Source organism: Lissotriton vulgaris, chromosome 4_1 (assembly GCF_964263255.1).
Source record: "Lissotriton vulgaris chromosome 4_1, aLisVul1.2, whole genome shotgun sequence".
NCBI lineage: Eukaryota > Metazoa > Chordata > Amphibia > Caudata > Salamandridae > Lissotriton > Lissotriton vulgaris.
The window spans coordinates 1,157,895,771-1,157,906,909 of record NC_141691.1 but is presented as its reverse complement, the minus strand read 5'-3'; positions in this window follow the sequence as shown (position 1 = coordinate 1,157,906,909).

The following is an 11,139-nucleotide window of genomic DNA, read 5'->3' as shown; positions in this document are numbered from 1 at the left end:
ATGTTCTTCCGATAATAGGGTTGAGATATTTTGTAAGTGGGAAAGAGATGTCCTTAAAGGACAAGAATCTCGCTCAACCAAAGGTGCAATGCTTGATCATTGGGCTCCCTCCGCACATCGGGGCCAGCCGGTCCCCAATGTGGGCTACAACTCCCCACCTAATGTAGTGGTGTGGAGAGGAGCTGAGGTGTTTTATGGCAAAGGGATGCCACACAATGTTAATGGTGAGTGAAGGACAGAGTGCTGTGAAAAAGTGCAAGAAAGTATAACACTATCCCGAGGACTCAAATAGTTTTATTAGGTAGAGTACTCTGAAAGGATTAAAAGAACATGGGACAGGGGGGTTCACAAAAAATATCCCTCTCCAGAGGTCAACATGTTTCTCCCTTTCCTTGGCTCCAAAAGAAGTCCTAGGCTTTCATTGGGGCCAAAAATGATATCAGTCACTCTGTGTGTGTGTGTGTGTGCCATAATCATATATATCATAGTAAAATGGCTATACTGGCCGTTTCCAAGGTATTGTTCAATAGTTCGTCACCTCCATCTGTGGGAGGGAACTAACTTTAACTCTCTGAAAGCCACTAGCTAGCCATCTACCACTCTGGCACACTGAACACAGTCCTCAACAGAGTGAACTGTGCAGTTCAGGTCCTGGCAAGACTTCTTGGTCCAGGATGTTTCAAATATCGTCCATGGCCACGACGAGTGCTGTTTCAGTGTTGTGGTTCTTTCTGAATACTGACTGAATGTTCTCCGGAAGATGGTGAAGTCAGAGGTGGGTTGTGAGTTGCTTATTGATGGCCTTTTCAGTCACTTTTTGCTGTGGGGAAGCAGGGAGATGGGTCAAAAGTTGTTCCGTTGATTGGGGCCGACTGTTGGCTTCTTGAGGGTGTTGATTTCTGAAAGTTTCCTTTCATCAGGGAAAGTGGAAGATGTGATGGAAGTGTTGATGATGTGGTGAGGTGAGTGAAGGACAGAGTGCTGTGAACAAGTGTAAGAAAGTATAACATTTTCTTGGGGACTCAAATAGTTTTATTAGGTAGAGTCCTCTGATAGGTTTAAAAGAACAGAGGACCGGGGGTTAACAACAAATATCCCCCTCCAGAGGTCAACATGCTTCTGCCTTTCATTGGCTCCAAAAGGAGTCCTAGGCATTCATCGGTGCCGGAAATTATATTAGTCACTCTGTGTGTGTGTGTGTGTATGTGTATGCCATAATCATTTATATCATAGTAAAATGGCTATACCTGCCATTTCCAAGGTATTGTTCAATAGTTCGTCACCTCCATCTGTTAGAGGGAACTGACTTTAACTCTCTAAAAGCCACTGGGTAACCTTTTACCACTCTGGTAAACTGAACACAGTCACAGAGTGTACTGTGCAGCTTGGGTCCTGGCGAGACTTCTCGGTCCAGCAAGTTTCAAATATCATCCATGGCCACAATGAGTGCTGTTTCAATGTTGTGGTTCTTTCTGCATACTGACTGAATGTTGTCTGGAAGATGGTGAAGTCAGAGGTGGGTTATGAGTTGCTAATTGATGGCCTTCTAAGTCACTTTTTTGTTGTAGGGAAGCAGGGAGATGGGTCAGAAGTTGTTCAGTTGATTGGTGTCGACCCTTGGCGTCTTGAGGGTGTTGATTTCTGAAGGTTTCCATTCATCAGGGAAAGTGGAAGATGTGATGGAAGTGTTGATGATGTGGTGATGTTTCCAGGTTGTTGATGTGGTGGGGGCATCGGTCCATTGGGGCCCCTGACTGGATGGTCAGCATGATTGCTGATGTGACATTTCTGGTGAAGGTTGTCCATTTGGTCAGGTGGTCAACTTAGATGGGGGTGGGTAGGTTAATGATGGGTTCTATGAAATTAGGTTGGCGTGTGAAGTTGCTGTGGATATTTGAAATTTGTGGGGGAGAAGCTAGAAAGGTTATCGCAGAGATGTTGGGAGGTAGCTATGAGGGTGAATGTGGCTGAGGGTGAGATGAAATCCTTGACAATCAAGAAGATCAACATGTTAACTCTTGGAGCTTCCTTCAATGTAGTCCATTACTGCTTTTTTCTTGGTGTTTCTAATTTGCTGGGGATAGCTACTAAGTGCAGCTTTGTGGGTGGTTTCATCAGTGCGGTCATGGATGGATCTCCATTTTCTTTCCAGCTGTTTACAGTGCTGTTTGATGCATTGGAGGTCTTCTGCATTTCAGCTGGGCTGCTTGTTTGATCTTCTATGCTTGTTGGGTTTCATGGGTGCGAGGGATCGTGCGCAGTACTTGATCCAGTTGTTAAAGTTGTTGATGTGCTTGTCGAGGTTGTCTGTGGGGCTAGGTTTTTCGGTATTGTGGGCGCTGAGCCAGTCTGCTTCTCTGATTTTGCCCGGCTGCATCTTGGAATGTTGATCCTGGGAAGGTTGTTGAATTCAGGTGTGTTGATTTGGAAGGGGATTATGGAGTGGCCAATCCATGTGAGCTGTGTGGTGAACTGTGTTTGATGCTGTTGCTTTTAGTGAAGATCGTGCCCAGTGTGTATCCTGCAGTGTGTGCTGGCTGTGATGAGCTGGATAAGTCAGATGTTCCTCAAGCTTTCTAGGAGTGCTGTGAATAGGGGTGGGTGGACTTTGCATAATCGCGTTGCGCAAATCTCCGCACACGGTAAAAAATCTTCGCGAACATGCAGAAATTCCGCGAACACGCGGAATTGCTTGTTCGCGATGCTTTTTTACTGTTCGCAATCACTGTTTGCATGCTTGGGGGAAATATCTTGCGAACAAGCATTTGAGAACGCGAACAACCAAAAAATGTTGCAAAGTCGGGTAACGCAGAATTTTGGGCAATTTTGCGTTCTCCGCGGAACGAAAAATTACCCAAATTCCGCAAATTCTGCGAGCGGAACGAAATTTACCACCCAGGCCAAGCTGTGAAGCAGGTGTTGTGTTAGTCTTCCAGATGAAAATGTAAGTCATTGAGGAGAATGTAGCCCTGGAGTTGATGCTGAGCAGAGCAACAAAGTTAGGGAAGATTTTGATAAAGGTGGTTCATGGTCAGGGTGCTTGGCAGGCAAGGGTTCAGTTCAGGGTGAACTTTTTGGAGATTTGCAGCTTGAAATGCAGATGTTCCATGAATGGGGCATAGTTTGAACAGGACAAGGTGCACTGTTCAGCTGGAGTTCTCTGTAGATAGTGTGCATTTGTTAAAATCCTTGTAGATGATAGTGAGTCATCTTCCTGGCTTGTGAAGGTGGTCATGTTGAGCTATCTTGTAGCCCCCTAGTATAGCAATAGTGATGTCCATAAGCGATGAGGGATTGTGTCAGGTCTCTGTGATGCGTTACTGCTCAGAACGTACCAAATTTCAGTTGTGTGTTTGCTGAGTGATCGCATGTTGAGAAGTGTGCATGCTAGTGGGTGTTGATGTTTAGGTTTGCTGTGGGGTGTGGTGTAGGATATGGTGGTTGTTGGTGCTTTTGTAGCATGTGTTGGGAGGGGGTGTTGAGGGCATCGTCAGTCTTACTAGAGTTGTAGTATCAGTAGATTTGTACCCTTCTGTGTATGAGAGCAATAAAGGAAGTCTGCATAATATTGGCATCCCTGCCTTCCCATATCGTTTTGTTCTTTCAAGACAGGCACCTGCTCTGTCAGTGATATTCCATTATAACTCAAACTAACAGCCAAGCCTAATGGTTGATCTGAAGTCTAAAAAAGTCCATCTGCTCAAAATCAGGATTGTGGGATATTTCCTTTCTCTGACTAATCAATTCTGTCTTTCATTATTCAGCAGTGATAATCAGTGTCATCTCACAGAGTACTATCATATGTCCCATATAATGTTCATACTCTCTTCTATCCCAGTGACAAGGCACTCATTTGGGTAATCATGAGCTAGTATAACTTCCATCTCATCTTCATCATCATCATAATCATCAACAAATCCAAGAAAATCCTCTCTGTTCAATTGGGTTTCAGTTTGCCTAAGAATACTGTTTTTGCTATTAGCATCCTTCGGCTTTTGAAGAGTTAGGCCAGACGCCCATTTCCAAGCAACAAACCTCTGTGTAATGATTGATATGAGGCATTTTTACAGATGCACGTCGGCCCTCTCACACACCACAATCTCTTGGGCCCAAATGAAAGTATGCAACTGTCATTATTGGTAATTGGAGCAGCTTAAAGGAGAACTGGTAGTTTACAGATACGTCTCTGTCCTCTCACACACCGTGACTTCTTGGGCCCAAAAGCAAGTATGTAACTGTCATTGTTGGTAAGTGGAGCAGCTTAACCCCTTGCATGCGTCACACGGTCTCCGGCCCTTTGACATCACAGTGGGTGTGTGCGGAGAATGGCCGGGGGCCATCCGAACCCCGCCCACTCATTAATTCGCCCCCACAGTGGGGGCATTCGCGCAGTGTGCAAGTGGTTAAAGGAGAACTGGTAGTGCGACTTCTAATAAGTCAGTGGCACACTTGAGGCATCAACCATGAGCCTAAAGAGGTTGAAACTAGAGAAGAAACCAATCTCTGACTCCACTCTGTTACCCAATGGCCACACATTAACACATGGCTTTGGGGAGTATTAAAGCTCTGCTCAACTACAATATTTCCTTTGTACATGTGTAAAGAGGATTTTTGTGGCAACACATTATTTTTTCAGGAGCTTTTTGTGAAGGTGTATGTTGCAATACAGCCAATAAGGTGTGCTATGGTAACCATTTGGCATAATGAGATAACGATTGGGAGAGCCAAGAAAATGAAGTGTGTGGTGCCCTTATCCAGTATTCCTCTATTGTTGCTCCTTAAATAACAATTTGTCAGCTGAATGCCAGCCTACAACTTCTATCTATCCTTCTTTATGAAATTCTTTTGATTTGCAGGTAATATTCATATGAGGATCTATTCGTTATTACGTTTGGAGGTGGCCGATTGCAGGTTCCAGACTTGGCCATATTTAGTAAGTAACTGGGTCCTTTGTTCCAGTAAGGGTTAAGTGTGGCACAAATTATATTGTAATGAATCTATTGTGAACCAACTGACATCCTTCAAGACTGATTTCACATTTGTTTCCAAAGAATAAAGCAAAGCCTTGCTGTAGGGTTTTGTAATAATTGCAGTTTATATGTGAACCTTTTTGGGAGTCGTTTATACATTACTTTACAGTAGTCTAGTCATCTTGCACTTGGACTCTCATTGGCACTATCCAAAGCATGCAATGTTTCAGCTTGAGCGTTTCACTAATCATGTGTACTTTATAAATGTATACCTTTGATTATGGGGTCGGTTTTTGGAACTACACAGTAGGAACAGGGTTAGAATTTATTCTCAGAACCTTGCTTATTTTGATTCTTGTGTGCAATATCCCAACATGTGTTGTCTTGGTTGTGATTACTTTGTTTACCATGGCCAGAAGCTGTTTATAGAATTTTCAGTTATTGTGATAATGTTGGCCACATCACTTACATTACATTTGTGTTAACAACGTTTGTGAGTCTATTTGTTAAAAAATGTTGAGGTTCACAATTCTAATAACCGAATAAACAATTGCTAAGTGCCACTTCTTTTTTCACATTTGTCAGGTAATTCACCACTGTGTAAATTTCTCCAGACAGTTGCTCACAACCCATGCGAAATGGCAAAGAACTCGAGGGGGAAGATTGCTAACCAGCAAGCAAAGTAGTGATTTATGGGAATGTACTTACTATTTCCACATTCAGAGCAAATATATTGTTCCTTAGGTCTCTTGCATTCTGCACAATAAATGTTTCCAGACAACGGTTTATTTTAAAGCAAGTTAAAATAATATATTCCATCACAATGTTTTGATAAAATGTGCCTGACCATTTTCAGATAAAAATCCCACTTTAAATTCACTAGCATTATTAGAATGCAAGGAGCCTTTCCAGTGAACTAAAAAGACAAATGTGTTCCTCCCTTTCTTTTGTTTCTGACATTTCTTGAACATTCTGAAAAGATGAACTTCAATCGTCGCACACCTCAGGAATCAAATCCCTTGCAAATGTATTTTTAACAATCACGGTTGAAGACTCGTTTCTGCAGTGTCTTTCATTACCTAATTCCAAAAACGGCACTGGCTTCAATTTAAAAAAGAAGATTATTTTTTAAACCATGGATTCACGTGGTGCGAGCCTTGGTCTGACTGAACAGCAGAAACAACCGTGAGTTATACAATTTCAGTTTTAGAAAATAAAAATACCCAGGGCCTCATTTATGAGGCTGTGTGTCACTTTTACGCCGCTGGTGCGTCACTTTTTGTGACGCACCAGTGACATACAAAATGCACCTTGTTGCTCCATATTTACAAAGTGACGCATCTAGGTAGATGCGTCACTTTGTAATCCCCTGCGCCACATTATACCTGCGCCAGGTATAATGTATGCAAGGGGGGCGTATTGATGCAAGGAAGGGTCGTAGAAGTGACGCAGTGAAATCTATGAGATTTCACCTTGTCACTTTTAGGACGCCGTTGTGTCACAATCTTGTGCCTGCCTCACAGCAGGCGTAAGACTGACGCAGGCCCTTTCACATGGTGCTTGCCCCATGTGAAAGGACGCATTGCTGGAGTTGCGTCACTTTTGTGACACACTCCAGCAATGCGTCACTTTTGCGCTTACAGATACGTCAGAAATATAGACGTATCTGTAATTCCTTGCGACAGGATGCGTCATACATTAAATATGACGCACCAGGAATGTCGCAAGGAGTGCGCACTGAGAAGTGACGCATCGCTGCTTTCACGCAGCGATGCGTCATTTCTCATAAATGAGGGCCCCAGGGCCTCATTTATGAGGCTGTGCGTCACTTTTACACAGCTGGTGCATCACTTTTTGTGACGCACCAGTGGCGTAAAAAATGCGCCTTGTTGAGCCATATCTACAAAGTGACGCATCTAGGTAGATGTGTCACTTTGTAAATCCCTGCGCCACATTATACCTGTGCCAGGTATAATGTATGCAAGGGGGGTGTATTGACGCAAGAAAGGTCGTAGAAGTGACGCAGTGAAATCTATTAGATTTCATTGCGTCACTTCTAGGATGCCGTTGCGTCAAAATCTTGCGCCTGCCTCACAGCAGGCGTAAGACTGACGCAGGCCCTTTCACATGGGGCTTGCCCCATGTGAAAGGACGCATTGCTGGAGTTGCGTCACTTTTGTGATACACTCCAGCAATGCGTCACTTTTGCTCTTACAGATACGTCAGAAATACTGACGTATCTGTAAGTCCTTGCGCAATGATGCGTCATATTGTAAATATGACGCATCATTGGGGTCGCAAGGAGGGCTCAATGAAAAGTGACTCATTGCTGTTTTCTCGCAGTGATGTGTCACTTTTCATAAATGAGGCAGGCAAAGTTCCAAGTATCTTCGCAAACTTGAGTAATTAAAAAGTGAGCCTTCTTAGAGGACTTTCCATTACAATTTCAGTAAACGGTTGAAAGTTGCAGGGGTTTTGCTAATTAATAGTTACTTAAGTACTTCATTCATATTAATTCAACACAAACCTTTCAAAGAGCTGGGGCCATATTATCAAGAAAGGGCGATACATTATCGTTGCTGTTATCGGCAGGAAACTGCCGCTAATGCGGCGATAATGGGCTTGATAATATGCCCTTGTGAATTCCCATAGAAGCCCAGGTTAACACCAGAACCTGGGCTTCTATGGGAATTCACAAGGGCATATTATCAAGCCCATTATCGCAGTTTTAGCGGCAGTTTCCTGCTGATAAAAGCGGCGATAATGTATCACCCTTTCTTGATAACATGGCCCTTAGTGTTAATTAACTTTTAACCTAAAATCATAAGTTAGAAAGGAAAACACATAATTGAAGTCTACAGTCATAGTTCATAGTGTTCTGCACTAGACTTTTTGAATTGCAATATCGTCATAGTTTTAAAGAAAGAAGTGGGCTAGGTGAGAACTTGGTCATTATCAATAAAGCTGACTATTTAGTGATTTAAGATTACGTTTACAACCATCATGCAACAATACCTGAAATCAGCTTATGAGTGTGTTTCATTAAATATTTGCAAATATAGTAGCTTCTTGAAAATTATCCTTTTGTCTGTCAAAAATGAGTTCTTGTGGAATGATTTTCCGACAAGTTTTTTTGTGTATGAGAATTCTTGATCTACCTTTGGATTGCTCAGTGGTATGGCATAAGTACTCCATATATCACTTCAGTTTAATTGTCCTTGTGTCTGGTATTACCTGTTGCTTCTGAACCCCCAGGATTCAAATACAACTGCCTACTGTCTGAATGCCACAAACATACGTCCTGCCCTCTGATAGAGTTGAACTGGCAGCAAATCAGGATTTACCTTTAAAGTGAGATGTAAAATAAATTGCTCAAGTGCCAAAACCGACATCGCCATAGCCATCCTGGAAGGCTACAAGATCACCCGCAGTGACCGTACCCATGGTGTTTGAGGAGGAATAGTCATCGTCCACAGGAACACCTTCAGAGTCTCGACCAACACCAACGACACCATCAGCACCGCCAAATACTTGCCCTTCCAGATTCACACCGACCCCAACACCACCCTCAGAGGAACCCTTGTCTACAGACCTTCGGACCCCGACCGCAGTTCAGCTACTCCATCGCCGACTTCATCAGCATACACGCTCTCACCTCCATGGACTACATCCTCCTCGGGGATCTAAACTTCCCCCTCGAGAACAACAACAACACCAACTCCACCACCCTGATCGACAACCTTGCCAACCTCGGACTCAGACAGCTCTTGACAACTCCCAACCACGCTGCCAGCCACACGCTCAACCCCATCTTCACCACAAGCCGCCACGTCACCTTCAACCACACCACCAAACCCCACTTGCCCGACCACCACTGCATCCACTTCACCTTCAGGAAGCCCACCACACACCACCGCACCCAACAGATGCCTCAAAGCTGCTGGAGGAAAGTCACCGAAGACCAGCTATTCACCACCCTCGCCCAGTGCCCACCCGCCAATTCCACCGTCCCGGACACCGCCGCCCGCAACCTCAGACTATGGATCGACAACTGCGCCAACACCCTTGCCCCGCTCAAGACACCCCCAATGAGCCACACCAGCAAGAAAGCCACCAGGTTCACGGAAGACCTCCAGGCCTCCAAACGAACATGCCGAAAACTGGAGAAGAACTGGCTCCGCGAATGAACACCGGACAGCTATACAGCCCACAAGAACGCCACCCAAAGAGACCATCAACTCATCCGAGCCGCCAAGAGGGCCTCATTCAAAGGCTGCCTTGATAACAATGCAAACAACAGCAAAGAGCTCTTCAACATCGTGAAGGAACTCTCCAACCCCAGCTCCAACATCAACGACATCCCACCCTTGCAAGACCTGTGCGACTCACTGGCCACCTTCTTCCACCGCAAGATTGCCGACTTCCACGACAGCTTGAACGCACAACTGCCTGACAACCACCAACCCCCGCGACCACCACCTGCACCAAATGCCTGCTCTCCTAGATCAGCATCAATGAAAAGGACACCAGCAAGATCATGAACACCATCCACTCCAGATCACTGTTAGACCCATGTGCTCACCACATCTTTACCAAAGCCTGCACACCCATCTCACCCCATCTCCGGAAAGTAATCAACATCTTCTTCGAGACAGAAATGCAGAGATCAACGCCTTATTCAAGAAACCCAAGGCAGACCCCAAGGACCTCAAGAACTTCCAACCCATCTCCATGCTCCCGTTCCCGGTGAAGGTCACCAAAAAAATCGTCAGCAAACAACTGACCCGCTACCTCGAGGAGAACAGAATCCTGGACCCGTCCCAGTCCGGGTCCCACAGCAACAACAGCACTGAAACCGCCCTCATTGCTGCCACCGACGACATCAGGACCCTGCTTGACAACTGAGAAACAGCGGCCCTCATCCTCCTGGATCTGTCAGCCGCCTTCGACACGGTCTGCCATCGCACACTAAGATCATTCCTACACGACGCCAGGATCCAAATGAAGGCCCTGGACTGGACCACATCCTTACTCTCCGGTAGAACTCAGAGTGTCTGCCTACCCCCTTCCGCTCCAATGCCATCGAGATCATCTGCGGCGTACCCAGGGATCTACCTTCACATCTACATGGCACCCCTAGCCCATGTCGCCCGACAGCACGACCTCAACATCATCTCCTACACCAACGACAACCAGCTGATCCTCTTCCTCACCAGAGACCCTCACACCACCAAAACCAACCTCCATAAAGGAATGAAGGCAATCACCGAATGGATGAGGAACAGCCGACTGAATCTAAACTCGGACGAGACGGAGGTGCTCATCCTCGGCTCCACCCCTTCAGCCTGGGACAACTCCTGGTGGCTAACAACACTAGGAATAGCCCCGACAACCACTGACCACGCATGCAACCTTGGGGTCATCCTTGACTCCAGCCTCTCCATGACTAAGCAGGTCAACGCTGCCTCCTCTTCCTGCTTCAACACCCTTCGAATGCTCTGCTGAAACTAGAAAAACAGTCACTCAGGCCCTTGTTACCAGCAGGCTTGACTATGGAAACGCCCTCTACGTACAAATGTCGGCCAAGCTCCTGCAATGATTGCAACATATCCAGAACACCTCGACACGTCTGATCCTCGACATCCCCCACCACAGCCGCATCACACTCCACCTGAGAGACCTGCACTGGCTCCCCATCAACAAGAGGATAACCTTCAAGCTCCTCATCCAGGCACACAAATCTCCCCACAACATTGTCCCAGCATACCTCAACAGACGACTCAGCTTCCACATGCCCACCCGCCAGCTCCGCTCCACCGGTCTCACCCTTGCCACAGTCCCCCTCATCCGAAGAACAACCGCCGGTGGCAGATCCAAGCCTGGCGTTTGAAAAAGGTCTATAGCCAAGTTAGAACACAGAACTAATTCAGGAAACCTATTAAAAAGCCCACAAGGAAAAGACTAATCACCAATTTAGTAGAACAAATTCTCAAATATGTATTAATCGAAAGAGCCTATTTTGCGATTATTCATTGTATTTCATATTCTCTTGTATTAATTATATAATTTAAAAACTGATTTTATCTACTGCATTGCCTCCATCGCCTTTCTTGTCTAACGCTATGTGTAAGTCTGTTATGTGTTTTTTATGAATCTTTATAATGTATTT